Genomic DNA, 19,856 nt, shown 5'->3' with positions numbered 1-19,856 from the left:
TAACTCTTCAAAATGGCGCCAAGATGAACAATCAAGAAAAACCATTTGGCCAAGGGGCATATTCATTCATTGTGACCGAATAATTAAGTCAATTTATCTATATTTCTTTAATTAAATTGTGTCTTTTAATTAAAAGGAATGTACCTAGCCGAATAACCACCTATCTCTTGGCTATTTCCTTTTCATTTCCTATAAATAGGCTAGGTTATTTCCATTATAAAATAAACATTTGTTCTTAATTAAAGTGAGATTATTCTCTTTTATCAAGTTCTTGTGACTTTTATCGACTTATCAAGTAAATCCTTACTTGTGGCGTCAACCTCTATCCTCACCAACCATCATGTCTTCCATAAGCCATACCATAGTCATATCAACATACTTTCGCTACCAATCTCATAACATAAATAGCCCTCCATTTCACATTTACATAAACTACCAAGCCATTTATTTGAGCCATTCACTTATGCTGGTTGTTTTGCTTCATTCCTAGATCCACAATCAATTTAAGGTAGGAGTACCTTACATCAACGGGCATGGATGATATGTCGAGCCAAGCGCAACCCACCAATCTCAATTCCAATTTTAATCCCAATCAAAAATGATAATCAGAATCAAACGGAAGGGCAACAACCTATAGAAAGAGAGGAGCTGCAACGCCAAGGAATAGAAGAAACGGAGGAAGATGAGGAAGAAGAAGAAGGGTGGAAGGAAGACGATGAATTGATGGAAAAACGCTGGTTCTCATGGAGAATATCACTTCTTCTCTTGATAACGCTAATCCTACCATGCTCCATGCTTTTTCCTCCCTTCTCAAAATGCATGAGTCTCTGTATGCCCTACATATTTATTTGTTTACTAAATGAATTTTTTACTTACTAAGTTTATTTTTACTAAACAACCATGCCATAATGCAAATTCTGGTAGTTCAATTTAGTATAATATTTACGTCTAATGCTAGGTTACGAAATCAATTGCTTACAAATTCTTATTAAGCATATGGTTTAGAGGTGGAGAAATGTTGTTGGTTTGAATATTTAATCGTGTTTCAAAAATGAGCCATAGCAAAATGCATAAATTGATATATGAAGTTGGGGAGGTTGACAAGTAAATGTGTGGATGATATATTAAGTTTCTAGTACTATAAGTGATTTATCTTCATTTGGGTATTCATCTTTGATTATTGTGTAGTGTACATTCTTTTGAATTATCTTTTTATTCAGTTTTAGATGCCTTGAAGAGAACAATCCTTCTAGCAATGGTCATGCCTCTCATAATATTGGACAGTTAGGGAACTTAATCAGGGTAATTGACTTTTCTTTACTAGAATCATTTTTTGCTTTTACTGCAATATAAGTTTGTTATTATACTAATAACAATAATTGTATTATGATATGATTTTTTAGAACATTTTTTTCTTTTGAAAAGTTCTTACTTGGAGCATTTCCCTTTTCCCTTAGGAGAATGATGATTTTTTTTATTTGATATCATCAAGTTTCTTTCTGAGAGTAGATATTCAACCTCTATTTAGGCAGCTACTGCTAGACTTCTTCTAAGTTATTCTATTATTTGGATTGTGAGATTTTCTATATTTGTCAAAGTATTTAATTTTTTCAGTTTTATCTCAATTTTGTAGATGTTTTCTGACTGATCTGTAAATGGGTCACAATATCCTAATGCTTTTGAAGACCTAGTTTTGAAGAACATCAAAACTCAGATAATGAATGACAGTTCTAGATCTTCTATTGAAGATCAGAATTGTAAAGATGATTTGATGAGAAATGAAGCCTCAGATGCTGAAATTTTAAAAACCTATTACACTGGACTTCTTGTAGTGTGTTTGGAAATGTCTGGTTTTATCTCAATGTTTTTGTTTCTCTCTTTTTCTTGTCCTTCATTGGATGGTGTTGAAATTCATCTATTATTCATGTTCGTTTTCCCTTCCGATCATTATTAACTTTATTGGATGTTACAGTGGTGGTCAAGTAGGAGAAGATGTCCTAACTTCTGGGTTGTCTGCCAAGCTTATGTGTTATCTTCGTGTGCGCGTCCTTAGGGAGATTACTACATGTCAAAATGATGCCTTACATTTTTTTGAAAGTAAGAGCCTATCTGGTGCTTCTTCTTTCAGAAGTAGAGATGAAGGTCGAAGTAGGATTCGGAAAGTTGTAGAGACAACTCATATAAATGATTCCAGACTAATTGATGAGAAACCTTTGATGACCATTATCCCGAACATGATCGAGAACTACCTGATGGGGTGTGTGAGGGGATTTACATGCGTAGTGTGGATGCTGATAGTGAGGAAATATGGCATATTCAAGATCTTCGTTATGGAAAATTGAGATATGGTGTAGTCGATGTAAATGGGAGAGATGAATCCTCCAGGCGTAAGATAAATCATGGTTCTACAAGTTCAAACGGTAAGGGAAGGACTTCTGAGGAGATTATGGAGAATGAACAATCATTAGCTTCATCAGGATTGGAAGTCGTTATGGACTCGTACATAGTATGAGAGACAGAAGTTCATCTAAGCATTTATATGTGAGAAGGGTGCCGGAAGCAAAGAAGGGTGTGGGAAAGACCAATGTTGATAATCTGGTAGTGGAAAGAGAAGATAATGATGAATGCTTTCAAGGATGCAGAGTTGGAAGTAAAGATTTTTCTGATTTGGTCAAAAATATTTAGAGCTGTTGAAGCTGAGCTAGGGTAACCAATGTACCTGTTAAAGCCATAGAAGCTACTGACGAAGCTGCAACCGAAGTTGTCAAGTGTGTTGCTTTAGAGGTACAAGGTTGATCTAATAATTATGTTGTTTCATTTTTCCATTTCCCCTCAAAGAAAATTAATTTTGGCTTTGCTTTAGAGATCTATCATCAATTACTTTCTTTCTATCCTCAGGAGTTCAAAACTACTAACAATGATGAAGTTGCATTATTTGTTGCTTTCAAAGTAGCAATTGTTGTTGTTGATACTGCTAAAGCTATTGAAGTTTCAAGGTGGGTATTTCTCGTTGACAGACTTCTCGGAGTCATAATACATGGAATTCTGTTGTTATATTTGGGTTTTCATTATTTAGTGTAGTTAGTAAGGACCTTATTTGTTTTTCACCGGGACTCCACTTCCAGAATGTAATACCCCAAATATCATGTTAGTGACTATATAGAAAGGATTTAAAAATTTGGAGGATTAAATTGAATAAATAGAAAAGTATAAGAAAATGATTTAGAAATTATGTTTAAGACCAATTAGTAAGAATAGAAGAATGAAAGGGGTATTTTGGTCCTTTAAAGGGAAATGAATTTAAAATTTATTTTAAATTAGGGTATTAAAGAAAAAGGGAAAAGGGGAAAGTTGACAAACACACTACGTTATCTTCTCTCATTCTTTCCCGTGACAGTGCTCTCCTCTATAGCCAAAGATAAGGCTTCATCTAGCTAGCTTTTCATTTCGTTCTTGGTTTGTTCTTGAAACATTGAGTGTTATAGAGGCTTAAGGAAGGGTTAAATAGGATTAAAACTAAGAGATTGATGATTTATTTGAGATTGAAGAAAATGAGTTTTTGAATGATATGTTGATATATGAGTTTTTATTGACGTTTACTAGTATATTTGACTTGTCAAAGAAGTAAATAAGAGATTAGAAGCCTTGGATGTGATTAAAAACATGTTTGAAAAAGTAGTATGCTTTTTTGGTTTGAGATGTTCTTTAGAAAATTTGGATGTTATAAGAAGCTAAATAGAGGAAATTTAGCTGGGTTAAGTGATGTTAAGTTTAAGGGTATTGTTTAAGGTAAAATTAAGAGAATTAAACAAAATTTTGGTGAAAATCGAGCTGAAAAATGGAAAATCTGGGTAGGGAATCAGTACTGGAAGAACAATATCAATCCTATAGGTTTAAATTTGAAGAATTATGACAAACAATATCGATACTGATGCAATTAGTATGGATATTGATGTGGGTATCGATACAAAGAGAAAGGTATCGATACCATGAATTACAGAATGCATAAACGGTATCGATATTGAAAGGGAGTATCGATACCATAGTATAGAAGTATCGATACCATAGTAGGAGTACCAATACTATTGAGCCTGGAATTATAAGATAGGCTGAAATTGTAATAAAAATTGAAAATAATAGTACTTTTAAGTATTATTAAAGTATAAATGTTAGGGAATATACTAACATTGGTATGGTATGTGCATTAATGGATTCTTGTATAGATCATAACCAAGCTCTTGAGTCTAGCAAGAAAAAGAGCAAAGATAAAGATGTCGAATAGTCGGACATCACTACATCTTATTAGCGAGGCTTATCAGGTGAGTATATTTATTGTATTTATATGAGATGAGGAAGACTCGCAATGAGTCAACTTAGAATATTTTGTTTTAATGTATGTTTTACAGTATTTAATATACTTTCATTATGTGTATGGAAATGATATTATGAATAAGTTTTAGATTATGAACTGCTCTTAAATGAATGTATAAATGAAAATGCATAATAGTGCATTATTGGCAGAAATGTGCCATAAATGAAAATGCATAACGGTGCATTATTGGCAGAATGATGCCATAAATGAAAATGCATAACGATGCATTATTGGTAGAAAGGTGCCACAAATGAAACTTAAATGCATAAAGATGCATTTTGGCAAAAATGTACAACTCATGGTTTAACTGAAAAGATTTTAAATGATTCTCATGAAATATAAAAATTATTTCGAATTTTGATAGTCATGATATGTTTACGTATGAATTGTAGTTCAATTACAGTATTATGCCTCACTAAGTAAATACTTAACGTGTGTTGATTTCACGCGTAGGTAAAAGCAAAAACTAGCCGAATAATGAGTTAACTTAGAATGTTTTGATTTAATGTATGTTTTACAGTATTTAATATACTTTCATTATGTGTATGGAAATGATATTATGAATAAGTTTTAGAGTATGAAGTTGTTGATCCGAAAATCCTAACAGAAGTGCTCTAAAATGAATGAATAAATGAAAATGCATAACGGTGCATTATTGGCAAAAAAGTACTATAAATGAAAATGCATAACGGTGCATTTTTGGCAGAAATGTGCCATAAATGAAAATGCTTAACGGTGCATTATTGGCAGAAAGGTGCCGTAAATGAAAATGCATAATGGTGCATTATTGGGAGAAATGTGCCATAAATGAAAATGCATAACAGTACATTATTGGTAGAGAGGTGCCATAAATGAAAATGCATAACGATGCATTTTGGCAGAAAAGGTGCCACCCCTGGTTTAACTTAAAAGGTTTTAAAAGATTCTCATGAAATATACAAATTATTTTGGATTTTGATAGTCATGTTATGTTTACGTATGAATTATAGTTTAATTACAGTGTTATGCCTCACTAATACTTAACGTGTATTGATTTCACGGGTAGGTAAAGGCAAAGACTAGCTGAGTAAGGAGTGCAATAGTAGCAACATTTATCATCAATCTAAGGTTGACTTGTCAGTAACAGTAGGACAATCATGTGGGATTTTTGCAAGAAGTGATTATTTATAAAAGATGCGGAAGGCTCATAAATTGTGGTGATCGATGAAAAAGAGAAATCACCATTCAATGTGATATCAACCATGACTGCAAGGAAAATGATGTCAAAAGGGTGTATAGCTTTCCTAGCTAATGTGATAGACACTCGAGTATCGAAAGTGAAAGTAGATGATATCCCCAAGGTTAGGGAATTTCTGGATGTTTTTCCCTAGGAGTTACCGAGATTACATCCAGATTGCGAGGTGGAATTCAAGATTGAGGTTTACCCGGGTACCGAACCTGTTTCTATGGCTCCATATCGAATGGCTCCAACGGAGATAAGAGAATTAAAAGCTCAATTGCAAGAGTTACTCGATAAGGGATTTGTGAGACCCAGTGTTTCTCCTTGGGGAGCACCTGTGTTGTTTGTGAAAAAGAAGGACAGGTCTATACGATTATGTATTGACTACCGTCAATTAAATAAAGTAACAATAAAGAATAAGTATCCTCTTTCGAGGATTGATGATATGTTCTATTAACTAAATGGCGCATCAGTTTTCTCTAAGATAGACCTGAGGTCGGGATACCATCAATTAAAGATAAAAGAGGATGATATTTCAAAGACAACCTTTAGGACTCGATATGGACAATACGAGTTTATGGTGATACTGTTTTTATTGACTAATGCTCCTGCAACATTTATGGACTTGATGAACCGGGTATTCCAACCTTACTTGGATCAATTCATGATAGTCTTTATAGATGATATTTTGGTGTATTCCAAGTCAAGAGAGGAATATAATGCTCATCTTCGAGTGGTTCTTCAGACACTTCGAGAGAAGAAGTTGTATGTCAAATTGTCCAAGTGCGAATTTTGATTAGCTGAGATTGCTTTCCTTGGTCATATAGTCTACACAGAAGGAATAATAGTATATCCAAAAAATATTCAAGCTATAGTGGACTGGCAACCCCCAAAGAATATCTCAGAAGTTCAGAGTTCTTGGGCTTGCTGGTTATTATAGACGGTTCGTGAAGAACTTCTCAATGTTAGCTTCGCTGCTAACTAAGTTATTACAGAAAGATGTGCCTTTTGTTTGGACAGAGAAATGCCAAGAAAGTTTTGAAATGTTAAAGAGAATAGTAACAGAGGCCCTAGTGCTCGTACAACCTGAGTCGGGTAAAGACTATGTAGTCTTTAGTGATGCATCTCATAATGGGTTGGGATGTGTACTCATGCAAGATGGAAAATGTGTGGCTTATTCCTCAAGATTGTTGAAGAATCATGAGAAAAATTACACAACACACTGTTTGGAATTGGCAGCGGTCGTGTTTGCCTTGAAAATTTGGCGTCATTATCTGTATGGTGAGCGGTGCCATATTTATACGGATCACAAGATTCTAAAGTACTTGCTAACTCAGAAAGAGTTGAATTTGAGACAGAGAAGATGGATCGAGCTTTTAAAAGGCTATGATTTGATCATTGATTATCATCCCAAAAAAGCTAATGTGGTAGCGGATGCACATAGCCGAAAGACTTTTGCCGATTTACAGGCTTTGGATGCGTGAATGTTTTTAAAGAAAGACGGTGCCTTGATTGCTGAACTTAAGTTAAATCTGATGCTTTTGGATCGAGTAAGAGAGTTGCAAGGTCGAGATGAGAAATGCTTGGCACGAATGGGGCAAGTAGAAAAACAAGAGGTCAAAGACTTCGAAATGAGGGCTGATGGATGTTATATTATCATGGAAGACTTTGCATTTCCGATAATGAGAAATTAAATAAAGATATTCTTTCTGAGGCACATTATAGTCCTTTGACGATGCACCCAAGCAGAGATAAGATGTATAAGGATTTAAAGAGTCATTATTGGTGGCCTGGCATGAAAATAGTTGTATCAGAGTTTGTTGTAAGATGTTTGACATATCAGTAAGTGAAAGCTGAACATCAAGTGTCATCTAGATTGTTACAACCGATATCATTCCTAAATGGAAATGTGAACGAGTTACAATGGATTTTGTTTTAGGGCTACCTTTGTCACCAGGTAAAAAAGACTTGATATGGGTAATTGTAGACAGATTGACCAAGACAACTCACTTTATTCCAGTTCAGGTAGATTACTCGATGGATAAATATGCAGAATTATATATAAAAGAAATAGTTCAGCTGCATGGAGTTCCTATATCGATAGTGTCTGATCGAGACCCAAGGTTTACTTCAAGATTTTGGAAGTTCTTACATGAGGCATTGGGTACTCGTTTGAATTTCAGTACAACTTTTCATCCTCAAACAGATGGGCAGTCAGAATGAACTATTCAGATATTAGAGGATATGCTAAGGGCATGTGTAATTGAATTTAAAGGATCTTGGGAAAGGTATTTGCCTTTAACGGAATTTGCTTATAATAACAGTTACCAATTGAGTATTAAGATGGCCCCATATGAAGCTTTGTATAGGAGGAAGTGCAGAACACCATTAAATTGGTTTGAACTAAAAGATCAATACCTAGTTCACCCGGATTTGATGAAAGAAATGGAGGAAAAAGTGATAGTTATCCAGGATAATCTAAAGATAGCCTCCAATCGAAAAAGTCTTATACAGATTTGAAAAGAAAAGAAAAGAAATTGAATTCCAAGTGGGAGACAAGGTATTTTTGAAAGTGTTGCATTGGAAGAAAGTATTACGGTTTGGATGCAAAGGAAAGCTGAGTCCGAGATTCATTGGACCTTATGAGATTTTGAAAAGGGTTGGACCAGTAGTTTATTAGCTAGCTTTACCTCCGGATATGGATAAGATCCATAATGTCTTTCACGTGTCGATGCTTATAAGATACCGATCAAATCCATCCCATATTATCACACCAGAGGAAATAGAGATCTGACCAGATTTAGCTTATGAGGAAGAACCAGTGCGAATATTAGCTCGAGAAAGCAAAGAACTGCTTAACAAGAAGATTCCTCTAGTTAAAGTACTTTGGTAAAACCATAAGGTAGAAGAAGCTACATGGGAAAAAGAAGAGGACATGAGGAAGCAATTTCCACACCTCTTTGTTTTAGGTAGTTCTTTAAATTCGATGACGAATTTTCTTAAGGGGGAGAATTGTAATACCCCAAATATCAGGTCAGTGACTATATTGAAAGGATTAAAAAATTTGGAGGATTAAATTGAATAAATGGTACAATATAAGAAAATGATTTAGAAATTGTGTTTAAGACCAATTAGTAAGAATGAAAGAATGAAAGGGTTATTTTGGTTCTTTAGAGGGAAATTAATTTAAAATTTATTTTAAATTAGGGTATTAAAGAAAAGGGGAAAGTTGAAAAACACACTAAGCTATCATCTCTCATTCTTTCCCGTGACAGTGCTCTCCTCCATAGCCAAAGGTAAGGCTTCATCTAGCTAGCTTTCCCTTTCGTTTTTGGTTTGTTCTTGAAACAATGAGTGTTATAGAGGCTTAAGGAAGGGTTAAATAGGATTAAAACTAAGAGATGGATGATTTATTTGAGATTGAAGAAAATGAGTTTTTGAATGATATGTTGATATATGAGTTTTTTTTATTGAGGTATACTAGTATATTTGACTTGTCAAAGAATTAAATAAGTGATTACAAGCCTTGGATATGATTAAAAATATGTTAGAAAAAGTAGTATGATTTTTTGGTTTAAGATGTTCTTTAGAAAATTTGGATGTTATAAGAAGCTAAACGTAGGAAATTTAGTTGGGTTAAGTGATGTTAAGTTTAAGGGTATTGTTTAAGGTAAAAGTAAGGGAATTAAACGAAAATTTGGTGAAAATCGAGCTGAAAAATGGAAAATCTGGGTAGGGGCATCAGTACTGGAAGAACAGTACCAATATTATAGCTTTAAATTTGAATAATTACGATGAATAGTATCGATACTAATGCAATTAGTATCGATACTGATATGGGTATTGATACTAAGAGAAAGGTATCGATACCATGGATTCTAGAATGCAGAAACGGTATCAATACTGAAAGGGAGTATCAGTACCATAATATAGAAGTATCGATACTATGGTAGGAGTACTGATACTATTGAGCCTAGAATTGTAAGATAGGCTGAAATTGTAATAGAAATTGAAAATAATAGTATTTTTGAGTATTATTAAAGTATAAATATTAGGGAATATACTAACATTGGTATGGTATGTGTTATTAATGGATGCTTGTGTAAATCATAACCAAGCTCCTAAGTCTAGCAAGAAAAATGACAAAGATAAAGTTGCTGAATAGCCAGACATCACTATAGCTTATTAGCGAGGCTTATCAGGTGAGTGCATTTATTGTATTTATATGAGATGAGGAAGACTCGCATTGAGTCAACTTAAATGTTTTGATTTAATGTATGTTTTACAATATTTAATATACTTTCATTGTAACATCCTCAATACCAGGTTAGTGACCAAATTATAAAGTTTCAGAAATTGGTGATTAAAGTAGGATAATTGAATAGTTCAATGACTTATTGGAAATATGATGAAGGTTATTCAGTAATTATTAAAGGAAATAAAGGGTAAATTGGTCATTTGACCAGAAAGATTTTTTATCTTTCTTTTAGGGTTATAAAACACGTGGGAAAGGAGAGAATTATCCAGAGTCTTCTTCTCTAGCTTCTTCTTCTCCCCGTAAGCCTCATTTAAAGGTGAGTTTAATTTTAGCTGTTTAATTCTTGGATTTATAAGTTGATTTTGATTCTTGGAGTATTATATAAGCTTAAGGAAAGCTTATATAAGCTTTAAACATCAAGAATAGAGAATTAGAAAGGAAATGATATGAAGGGTGTAGAAATGAAATTTTGTTATAGAAAGGTTTTTGAAGTTCTAAAGATGGATTTGACTTGTCAAGGGTATAATTAAGAAGCTAGAAGCAATAGAATTGAATTTGGAGCATGTTGAAAATTTAGTGTAATTCTTGAATTTCATATGGAGAATAGGATTTTGATGTTAAAGAGGTGATTAATGAATAGGAATGAGTTTGAATATGAGTATGTAAGTTAAAAATAAGAAAGGGGATGATATATGAAGTATTAAGCTGAAAAGAGTGGATTTTTGGGCATAAAAGAGGATTCTGGGCAGAGTGCATCGATGCATCAAGGTTAAAACCCAGAAATTACTTGAAGGTGTATCGATGCATTGGTAATGCATCGATGCACTCTTTTAAAATAGAAACATCGAATGCAATTAGTGCATCGATGCATAAGGCATGCATCGATGCATCCCAATAATAATACAACATCGAATGCATTTTATGCACCGATGCATCAGTAGTGCATCGATGCATACCTTCATTAAAAGATGAAATTGGCTTTTCTCTGAGCCTAAGGAGTGATAGTTTCGAATATATCAATCAATATACTGATAAGTATTAATGTATTATTATGTAGATATAGAATGAAAGCTTGTTCCGGAATAAACTAAGGATTAGGATTGATTCAAACAACGAGGCCCAGGTGAGTGCATTTTATTGTATAGGATTATATGGAAATTGGACTTGTGATAAGTCTATTCCTATAGTAATAGCTCATTAAGTCTTGATTATAAGTATGTTAACGATATGAAGTGTATGTATGTTGGATTATATGAATTGATAGGTTTTGTTTTGTATGTGCTATGTGGTTTATGTAAAATACGGTTAAGTGTTAATGAGAGAATATAAAATAAGTTATGAAATTATATGAATATAGAAGATAAGTCAAGAGATGTAGGAAAATGGAAATAGATGTTTATAAAGAGTCATAGGAGAACAAATATAAGTAATATGATAATGAAATATAAGACTATGTGAATACATGGTTATGAGATAAAAGATGTAAGAATAGGAAAATATGATGAGAGTGAGTTCATGACAAGTGATATGAACTAGGTAAACATGAGTTGGACAAGTACATAGTGATATGATCATATGCGAACAAGATATGATAAGTATGTTTACATGAATAAATGTGATTGAGTGAGAAATGATAGAAATTATATGAAAACATGTATAGGTGAATTAGCTTTGTAATTTGGTAAATATATGAAATCATAACTATGAATTATGTGATGTGAAAGTAATCTATGTGATTATATGTTATATGAATACAAGAACATGAGATATGTGACATGTGAATTATATGGAAATGATCTACGTGTAAGTGAACTATGTGACTATGTGATAATATGAAAAGAAGCTATGTGATACGTGATATGTGAAAGTGAATTACATGTTTATGTGAATATTTGAAATGAAATAAATGATAATGCCCATGTTATGTGTCATGAGAGCTAGGGGTATAGTTGGCATGCCAAGAGTCGAGGGTCTACGCGGTCCTTCGGACATATGTATATTCTTTGGAACATTTATGAGGTCTTTGAGGCACATACTTGGTCCTTAGTATATGTATATGATTCTTAAGGAATGATATGTGGTCCTTATGGACATTATTATATGGCACTACGGTGCAATTCTACGCGGTCCTTCGGGATATATATATATTCTGTGGAACATGTGTGAAGTCTTGTAAGACACATACTTGATCCCTAGTATATGTATATGATTCTTAAGGAATGATATGTGGTCCTTATGGACATTATTATAAGGCACTACGATGCAATTCTACGCGGCACTACGGTGCAATTCTACGTGCACTTCGGTGCAATGATACGAGCTGTGGTGACAGCATTAGTGGACAACCTCTTTAGACTCACATATCGATAGTTCTCACAAGTGTAACATGGGCTAATCAAAGAGATAACATAAATACAATATATATAATGTATATGCTTTTAGTGAAATGCTATATGAGTGATATGATATACAGAAAGGATAAGTACAAGATTATGTGATAAATAATTCGATGATAATGATAGAGATAATGATAATAATACATATGATAATGCTAAGAAAGTAGATGATGATATATGTACATGAGTGTCTTTGTTATATAAAAAGGTATATGATTTTGTATGATAAATTAGTATTAAATGTTCATGTGTTTTGTTATATGGGATGTTTTTATGATTTCTATTATATGTTTTATTTGCCTCACTAAGTCATCGACTTAGCGTGTGATTGTTTCACACGTAGGTTCGAGAAGAATATAGAGAGCAATGTGGAGCAAGACAGGTCAGTTACTTCTTACCGAAGATCAGATCAGAAAAGATGTTTTGAATTAGATGTATTCTGTACATTGAAAATGGTTGGCATGTAAATAAATGTCTGAATTGTATATGCACTGAACGGTTTTGCAAACACATTTAAGCTCTGAATCGTTCTGGAAATCTTTTGAATAAGCTACATGTATAAAAGTTTTAAATTACTCACTATTTTATACAAGTAAATGTTTTGAAAAGTCAATGTGACACCTCGGACTCGAATCCAGGTCGGGTACGGGTTGGGGGTGTTACATTCATTATGTGTATGGAAATAATATTATGAATAAGTTTTAGAGTATGATCTGCTCTAAAATGAATGAATAAATGAAAATGCATAACATTGCATTATTGGCAGAAAGGTGCCATAAAAAAATGCATAACGTTGCATTATCGGCAGAAATGTACCATAAATGAAAATGCATAACGGTACATTATTGGCAAAAATGTGTCATAAATGAAAATGCATAATGGTGCATTATTAGCAGAAATGTGCTATAAATGAAAATGCATAACGGTGCATTTTGGCAGAAAGGTGCCACAAATGAAACTTAAATGCATAACGGTGTATTTTGGCAGAAAGGTGCCACTCCTGGTTTAACTGAAAAGGTTTTAAATGATTCTCATGAAATATACGAATTATTTTGGATTTTGATATTCATGATATGTTTACATATGAATTGCAGTTCAATTACAGTATTATGCCTCACTAAGTAAATACTTAACGTGGGTTGATTTCACGCGTAGGTAAAAGCAAAGACTAGTCGAGTAAGGAGTGCAACAGTAGCATCAACTATCATCAATCTAAGGTTGACTCGTCAGTAACAGTAGGACAATCATGTTTATTTTGAAAATTAGCTGGCATGTAATTAAAGTAAGAAAAATGCTCTGGAATGTATTTAAGTTATAACTTTGTAATAGTTTACAACGAATGTTTTGCCTTATATTAAAAATGTTGTGTTTTAAAATTTTGAAATAAAATTTTATGAGTTTTACAAATAAGTAAATGTTTCTGAAAGTCATGTGACATCTGTGATTTGTGTACGGAAACGTATACAGGAAATGACTGTTATACAGAAGTTCTAATCCAATAAATAAAAGTGCTGCAGAAAAAGAAGTAAGCGATGATGTTGAGGAGTATTTTATTCTCAATGACGAGCTGCTTGCATAGTTGAAAGAAAGATACTGTATTCAGTGCCTTGAGACTTTAGGTGAATATGTCGAAGTCCTTGGGCCTGTACTGCATGAAAAGGGCGTAGATGTCTGTCTAGCCCTGTTGCAACGAAGTTTCAAGATCGAAGAAGCATCAAAGGCTACTTCTCTCTTGTCTGATGTGATTAAGCTAATTTGCGCTTTAGCAGCCCATCGGAAGTTTGCTGCTTTATTTGTTGATAGGGGTGGCATGCAAAAACTGCTTGCTGTTCCTAGAGTTCCCCAAAATTGTTTTGGTCTTTATTCTTGCCTATTTACTGTAGGTTCTGTACAGGTAATACATGTAAACTTAAATTTTGCAATTTATGACATCCTATACACTTGTCTCGTTTCTTAAATTAGGCTGCCATGTGAGGGACCAGTAATATGTTCTTCCCTTCATGGTCCTCTAGGGAATAATGGAACGTGTCTGTGCACTTCCTTCTGATGCTGTCCACCAGGTGGTTGAGTTAGCTATCCAACTTCCAGAATGCCCCCAGGATCAAGTTAGAAAAAATGCTGCACTATTTTTTGCTGCTGCATTCGTCTTCAGAGCGGTGCTTGATGCTTTTGATGCTCAAGATGGTTTGCAGAAATTATTGGGCCTTCTAAATGATGCTGCCTCAGTAAGATCTGGGGCAAATTAAGGCACATTAGGCTTGTCTGGTACAACGTCATTTCGTAATGAGAGATCACCATCAGAGGCACTGGTTTCTTCAGAAAAGCAGATAGCCTATCATGCATGTGTTGCTTTGCAGCAATACTTCAGAGCTCATCTTGTTTTGCTTGTGGATTCAATACGTCCTAATAATAGTAACCGGAATGGAACACGGAGTATTCCAAGCACCAGGGTTGCATACAATCCACTTGACGTTAGCAATGAGGCCATGGATGCTGTGTTTTTGCAGTTGCAGAAGGACCGGAAGCTGGGTTCTGCTTTTGTGTGGACTCGTTGGCCTGCTGTTGGGAAATTCTTAAGCTCTAATGGGCATATTATCATGTTGGAATTGTGCCAGGTATCCTTTGTACTTCTACCTCAGTCCCCTGTCTGCCCTTGCCCTTTGTTTTGTCATTTTCTGCATCATATTTCGGTTATTTATTCGTCTTGTAATCTTTTTAGGCCACACCTATTGAGCGGTATCTACATGACTTGCTACAATATGCATTAGGTGTTCTGCACATTGTTACTTTGGTTCCTATCAGCCGCAAGATGATTGTAAATGCCACTCTGAGCAATAATCGTGCTGGCATAGCAGTTATTTTGGATGCAGCAAATAGTGCCAGTAGTCTTGTAGACCCTGAGGTGCGCATGTTGTGATATTGTAATTTGCTCTTATTGTAACTATTATGCTAGCGAATAATGCCTGTTGTCATATTTTGTTTATGGCTTTGAAAATACAGGGGCTAATTTTGGACACTGACAGCAGATTTTCATTTGTGTTTTACTGGTCTAGTCACTAATATCACATCCTTTTTACTGTGTACTTGCACAGATTATACAGCTGGCTCTTAATGTGTTAATTAACGTTGTTTGCCCGCCGCCTTCAATCAGCAACAAACCACCCTTAATATCTCAAGGTCAGAAGTCTGCTTCTGGTCAAACCACAAATGGTCCCGGTGTGGAAACAAGAAATGCAGAGCGCAATATTTCGGAACGATCTGTTTTTCTGCCTAATCAGTGTGAAACAAGGAAGCGAAGTGCAGAGCCGGGTTTGGTTGATAGAAGTGCTGCAGCAGGCAGCCAATCCACCAGCAGTATTGCTCAAGCACCTGTTTCTGCTGCTTCATCTGGTTTGGTTGGAGATCGGAGAATATCCTTAGGTGCTAGAGCAGGATGTAGCGCCTTGCCGCACAATTAGAACAAGGATATCGTCAAGCAAGAGAGGTTGTCCGTGTCAATAATGGCATAAAGGTTTTACTGCATCTCCTCCAACCCTGTATATATTCACCTCCTGCTGCTTTGGATTGTCTTCAGGCCCTTGCATGCCGAGTCTTGGTTGGTTTAGCTAGAGATGAGACAATTGCACATATATTGACCAAGCTTCTGGTAAACATGATTTTGCCAAATCCTATTTCATCACTATATTGTTTGTAGTTTTTCTTGTACTCTTTTACCATGTCATGGTTCTCTGCATTTCACTCTGTTTCTCGTTACTTTTCTTGAAAAAGATTTAAGATGATTGTATGATCAGTTTGTTATGGCAATAGACTCATTGGTTAATGCTACTAGTTTCAATCATCATTGTTGTAGGTGGGCAAGAAGCTGTCTAAACTGATACGTGATTCTGGTGGCCTGACACACGGAACCGAGCAAGGTAGATGGCAATCCGAACTTGCACAGGTGGCAATTGAGCTGATTGCTGTAAGTATGCTTACCTGCTACTAGAGAGTAGAGACTGGATGCATGCAGCATTTTGTTAAAGGGTATTTTCTTCTGCTGCACCGTCACATCTCTTGCCTAAATATGGGAATAGCATATTTTAAAAGCTGTTCTTATAATTTCATGGCCTGATTTTTGCACAGTTGCTGTTTTACAACCTGGTTTTCTGTTATGGTCGATTAAAGCTTCTTTATTATTGACCTTGGACTTGATGCATTATATTTTGGATGTATCAGTATTCATATTGTGATGACTCCTCAAATATCCAATGACATAGCAATTTGTCTATTATAAACACTTGAAAATTAACATCTCTTACAACAAAACACAAAATCTATGTTTCTTTAGTTGCAGAATTTAACATCATATGCTACATATAAGAACTGATTTCAGATTAACTTGCCATCAGTTGTAGAATCTTTTGTTTTATGATACTTGGTGAGCATATATGTTTCTTTGTTTATATGATACCAATTTAACTGGACTAAAGGCATTATTATGGATGGTTATGTATTTTTATTCTCTCTCAAACCTGTATAACTTTAATCCTAGTGTCCCACTTATGAAAATAGTTTTTTGTTTTGTTTTTCTTTTACTTGGAATTTTAGGAGACTAATTCTCAGGTTTTATTTATTTATGATTTGTTAGATTGTAACAAATTCTCGGCGTGCAAGTACATTGGCAGCTACAGATGCCGCTACACCGACATTGAGGCGAATAGAGAGAGCTGCTATTGCTGCTGCCACTCCTATAACGTTCCATTCCAGGTAATTGTTCCTATTATATTTATGGATTTATCATCTAATTTACTCATACAGTCCTAGTATTCCACTACTTCGTCTGTTTTGACTCTTTCTAATGCTGTTATCCATTCTACTGTACTCAAATGCTCACCAAACTGCAGGGAGCTTTTGCTTCTCATACATGGAACATCTGCAAGCATCCGGTCTGGCTGAAGACTCCTTTGCCATCCTTGGCTGCCCCTTCCTCTCTTGCACACCAAGCCTCCGTTCAAGATGCTCCATCAATACAACACCAGAGGATGAGGATATTAATTTGAAGTGTGATTCAACTTCATCTTTAAAGAAGAAATCAGTTCTTCTCTCTTTTGCGTTACAATCAAGAAACCATTTCCTTTCTCAAGATTCCCAACCACCATCTGTCAGGAAAGCACACAGTAGCTCAAAGTCATTTCCTTCTCTGCCAAGTGTTTCAGAAACTCGGACTGAATCTACAATAGAAAGTAACCTTGATTCGGAATCGAATTATAAGACTCCTCTTGTGTTTCCGATGAAAAGAAAGTTATCTGAGTTGAAGGCATTATCCGGGAAGCGATTAAACACTAGTGATCATGGGCCAAGATCCCCTATTTGTCTGACACCCAATACTACACGAAGAAACTTTCTACTTACAGATGCTCCTGCATTGACACCAACTTCTAACTTAAGGGATCAGCATGTTTGAGCAACACCAAGCAACTTAATTGATTTGTCAGATGACAACCTATGTGGTAGTTCTAGTGTGGGACAGATGACACCTTCCTCCCTAGTTGGACTTCTAAATGATCCCCAACCCAGCAACTCAGAACGTTTAAGTCTCGACAGTATAGTTGTTCAGTATCTAAAGCACCAGCATCGTCAGTGCCCTGCTCCTATAACAACTCTTCCCCCACTTTCTCTTTTGCATCCACATGTTTGTCTTATGCCAAAGCGAAGCCTTGATGCTCCAACGAACATCACTTCCCGACTTGGTACACGTGAGTTCGGGAGTGTTTATGGTGGAGTCCATGGAAATCGTAGAGATCACCATTTCGTTTACAGTAGATTCAGCCATGGAGAACTTGCAGGGATGATGTTGGCAGTTTGTTGACATGCGTCTGTTTTTTGGGGGGACTCCTCCCATATTGCCACTGGTAACCATGCGGGGGAGCTAAAAATCTTTGATTCTAACAGCAATAATGTGCTGGATAGCTGCTCAGGGCACCAGTTTCCTGTGACACTTGTTCAGTCATATTTTCTGGCGAGACCCAAATGGTTCTATCATCAAGCTCTCAGGGTGTGCGGTTGGGATGCCTTTTTTTTCTCTGGTGGGGCGATGCATTCTTTTGAAGGCTGCAAGGCTGCTCGGTTTAGTAATTCTGGAAGCATTTTTGCTTCCCTGTCTTCTGATTCCACCCAGCGAGAAATTCTTCTTTACGATATCCAGACCTACCAGTTGGAATTGAAGCTTTCTGATACCTCAGCTAATTCTACAGGTCGTGGTCATGTATATTCTCCTATACATTTTAGTCCATCTGATACTATGCTGCTTTGGAATGGCGTTTTATGGGATCGGCGGGTTCAAGGTCCTGTTCATCGCTTTGATCAGTTTACCGATTATGGTGGTGGTGGTTTTCATCCTGCTGGGAATGAGGTATTGAATGCTGACCTTATCACAAGTCTATTTTTTTGGGTATTCTATTTTTTTTGTGTTTTAATTAGGTGCCATCTCTTTAAACACACTATTTTGTTAAGAATTTCCATAACGGTGCAACAAGAAATTTTCTTCACTGAAACTGCTTAAGTTGTTTGTGTTCTTTTACGAAATGTCGTGTTAGTCGTGTGTGCATGGTTGAAGCTGTCTTAAGGATATTTGCTTTTAATCTTTAATTAATATAATCAACTTTCAACAGGTGATAATAAATTCTGAGGTTTGGGATTTGTGGAAGTTCTGGAAACTTCGAAGCCTACCTTCTTTAGATCAAACAGCAATAACCTTCAATGCACGTGGGGATGTAATTTATCCGATCCTGAGGAGAAATCTTGAAGACGTGATGTCAGCAGTTAACACCCGTCGGGTGAAGCATCCTCTATTTGCTGCTTTCCGTACATTAGATGCCGTTAACTACTCTGATATTGCAACTATTCTAGTGGATCGATGTGTTCTCGACTTTGCAACGGAAGCAACTGATTCCTTTGTTGGGTTGATTACAATGGATGACCAAGAGGAGGTGTTTTCATCCGCCAGAGTACATGAAATAGGTCGTCGAAGACCAACCGATGATGATTCTGATCCTGACGATGCAGAAAGCGATGAGGATGAGGATGACGATGATGTTGATATAGACCCAATACTTGGGCCAGATATCAATAGGGACGGTGAGAGTGATGCTGATGAAATGAGCAGTGATGATGATAGTGTGAGTGGTCTCGATGACGATGATGGAGATTTTATCATGGATGACGGTGGTGGTTGGATATTGGAGTTTGTGACGGAAGGCGAGGATGATGATGATGACAGCCAGTTGGTTGAATCTTTTAGCAGCGGTGAAGAGGAGGATTTTGCGAGGAATGGTTTTGGTTTCTAATTTGGCAAAAATGTTGCTCAAAAGGCCGTTTTTAGGATAGTGGAAAAATCAAAATGTATGTAATTAATTATTATTGGTTAAGGGCTATTATTGTTATTATTCGCCTCTCCTGGAAATTTTGTTCTATTTTGATGATCCGAGAATAGAATTCGCTGTCATAAGATGGTAGATGCAGTTCGTTGGTAGTCATTGGGAATTTAATAATGGTTTTGGGTTTTACACTTTGGGCTCGACTACCGAAAATGGCAATGGGTTGGTCCAAAAAATTATCCAATTAATAAAATTC

The 19,856-nt window shown here is 35.6% G+C and overlaps 1 pseudogene; it reads left to right on the top strand.

Moving 5' to 3' along the window:
* The first annotated feature begins 537 nt into the window (after positions 1 to 537).
* Positions 538 to 19,570, top strand: LOC120149303 (annotated as a pseudogene).
* The last annotated feature ends 286 nt before the right edge of the window (positions 19,571 to 19,856 follow it).

The sequence above is a fragment of the Hibiscus syriacus genome, unplaced genomic scaffold (assembly GCF_006381635.1).
Source record: "Hibiscus syriacus cultivar Baekdansim isolate YM2019G1 unplaced genomic scaffold, ASM638163v2 tig00111000_pilon, whole genome shotgun sequence".
NCBI classification, from domain to species: domain Eukaryota; kingdom Viridiplantae; phylum Streptophyta; class Magnoliopsida; order Malvales; family Malvaceae; genus Hibiscus; species Hibiscus syriacus.
The sequence above is the reverse complement of the archived record's forward strand: the minus strand, read 5'-3'. Positions and strand labels throughout refer to the sequence as shown.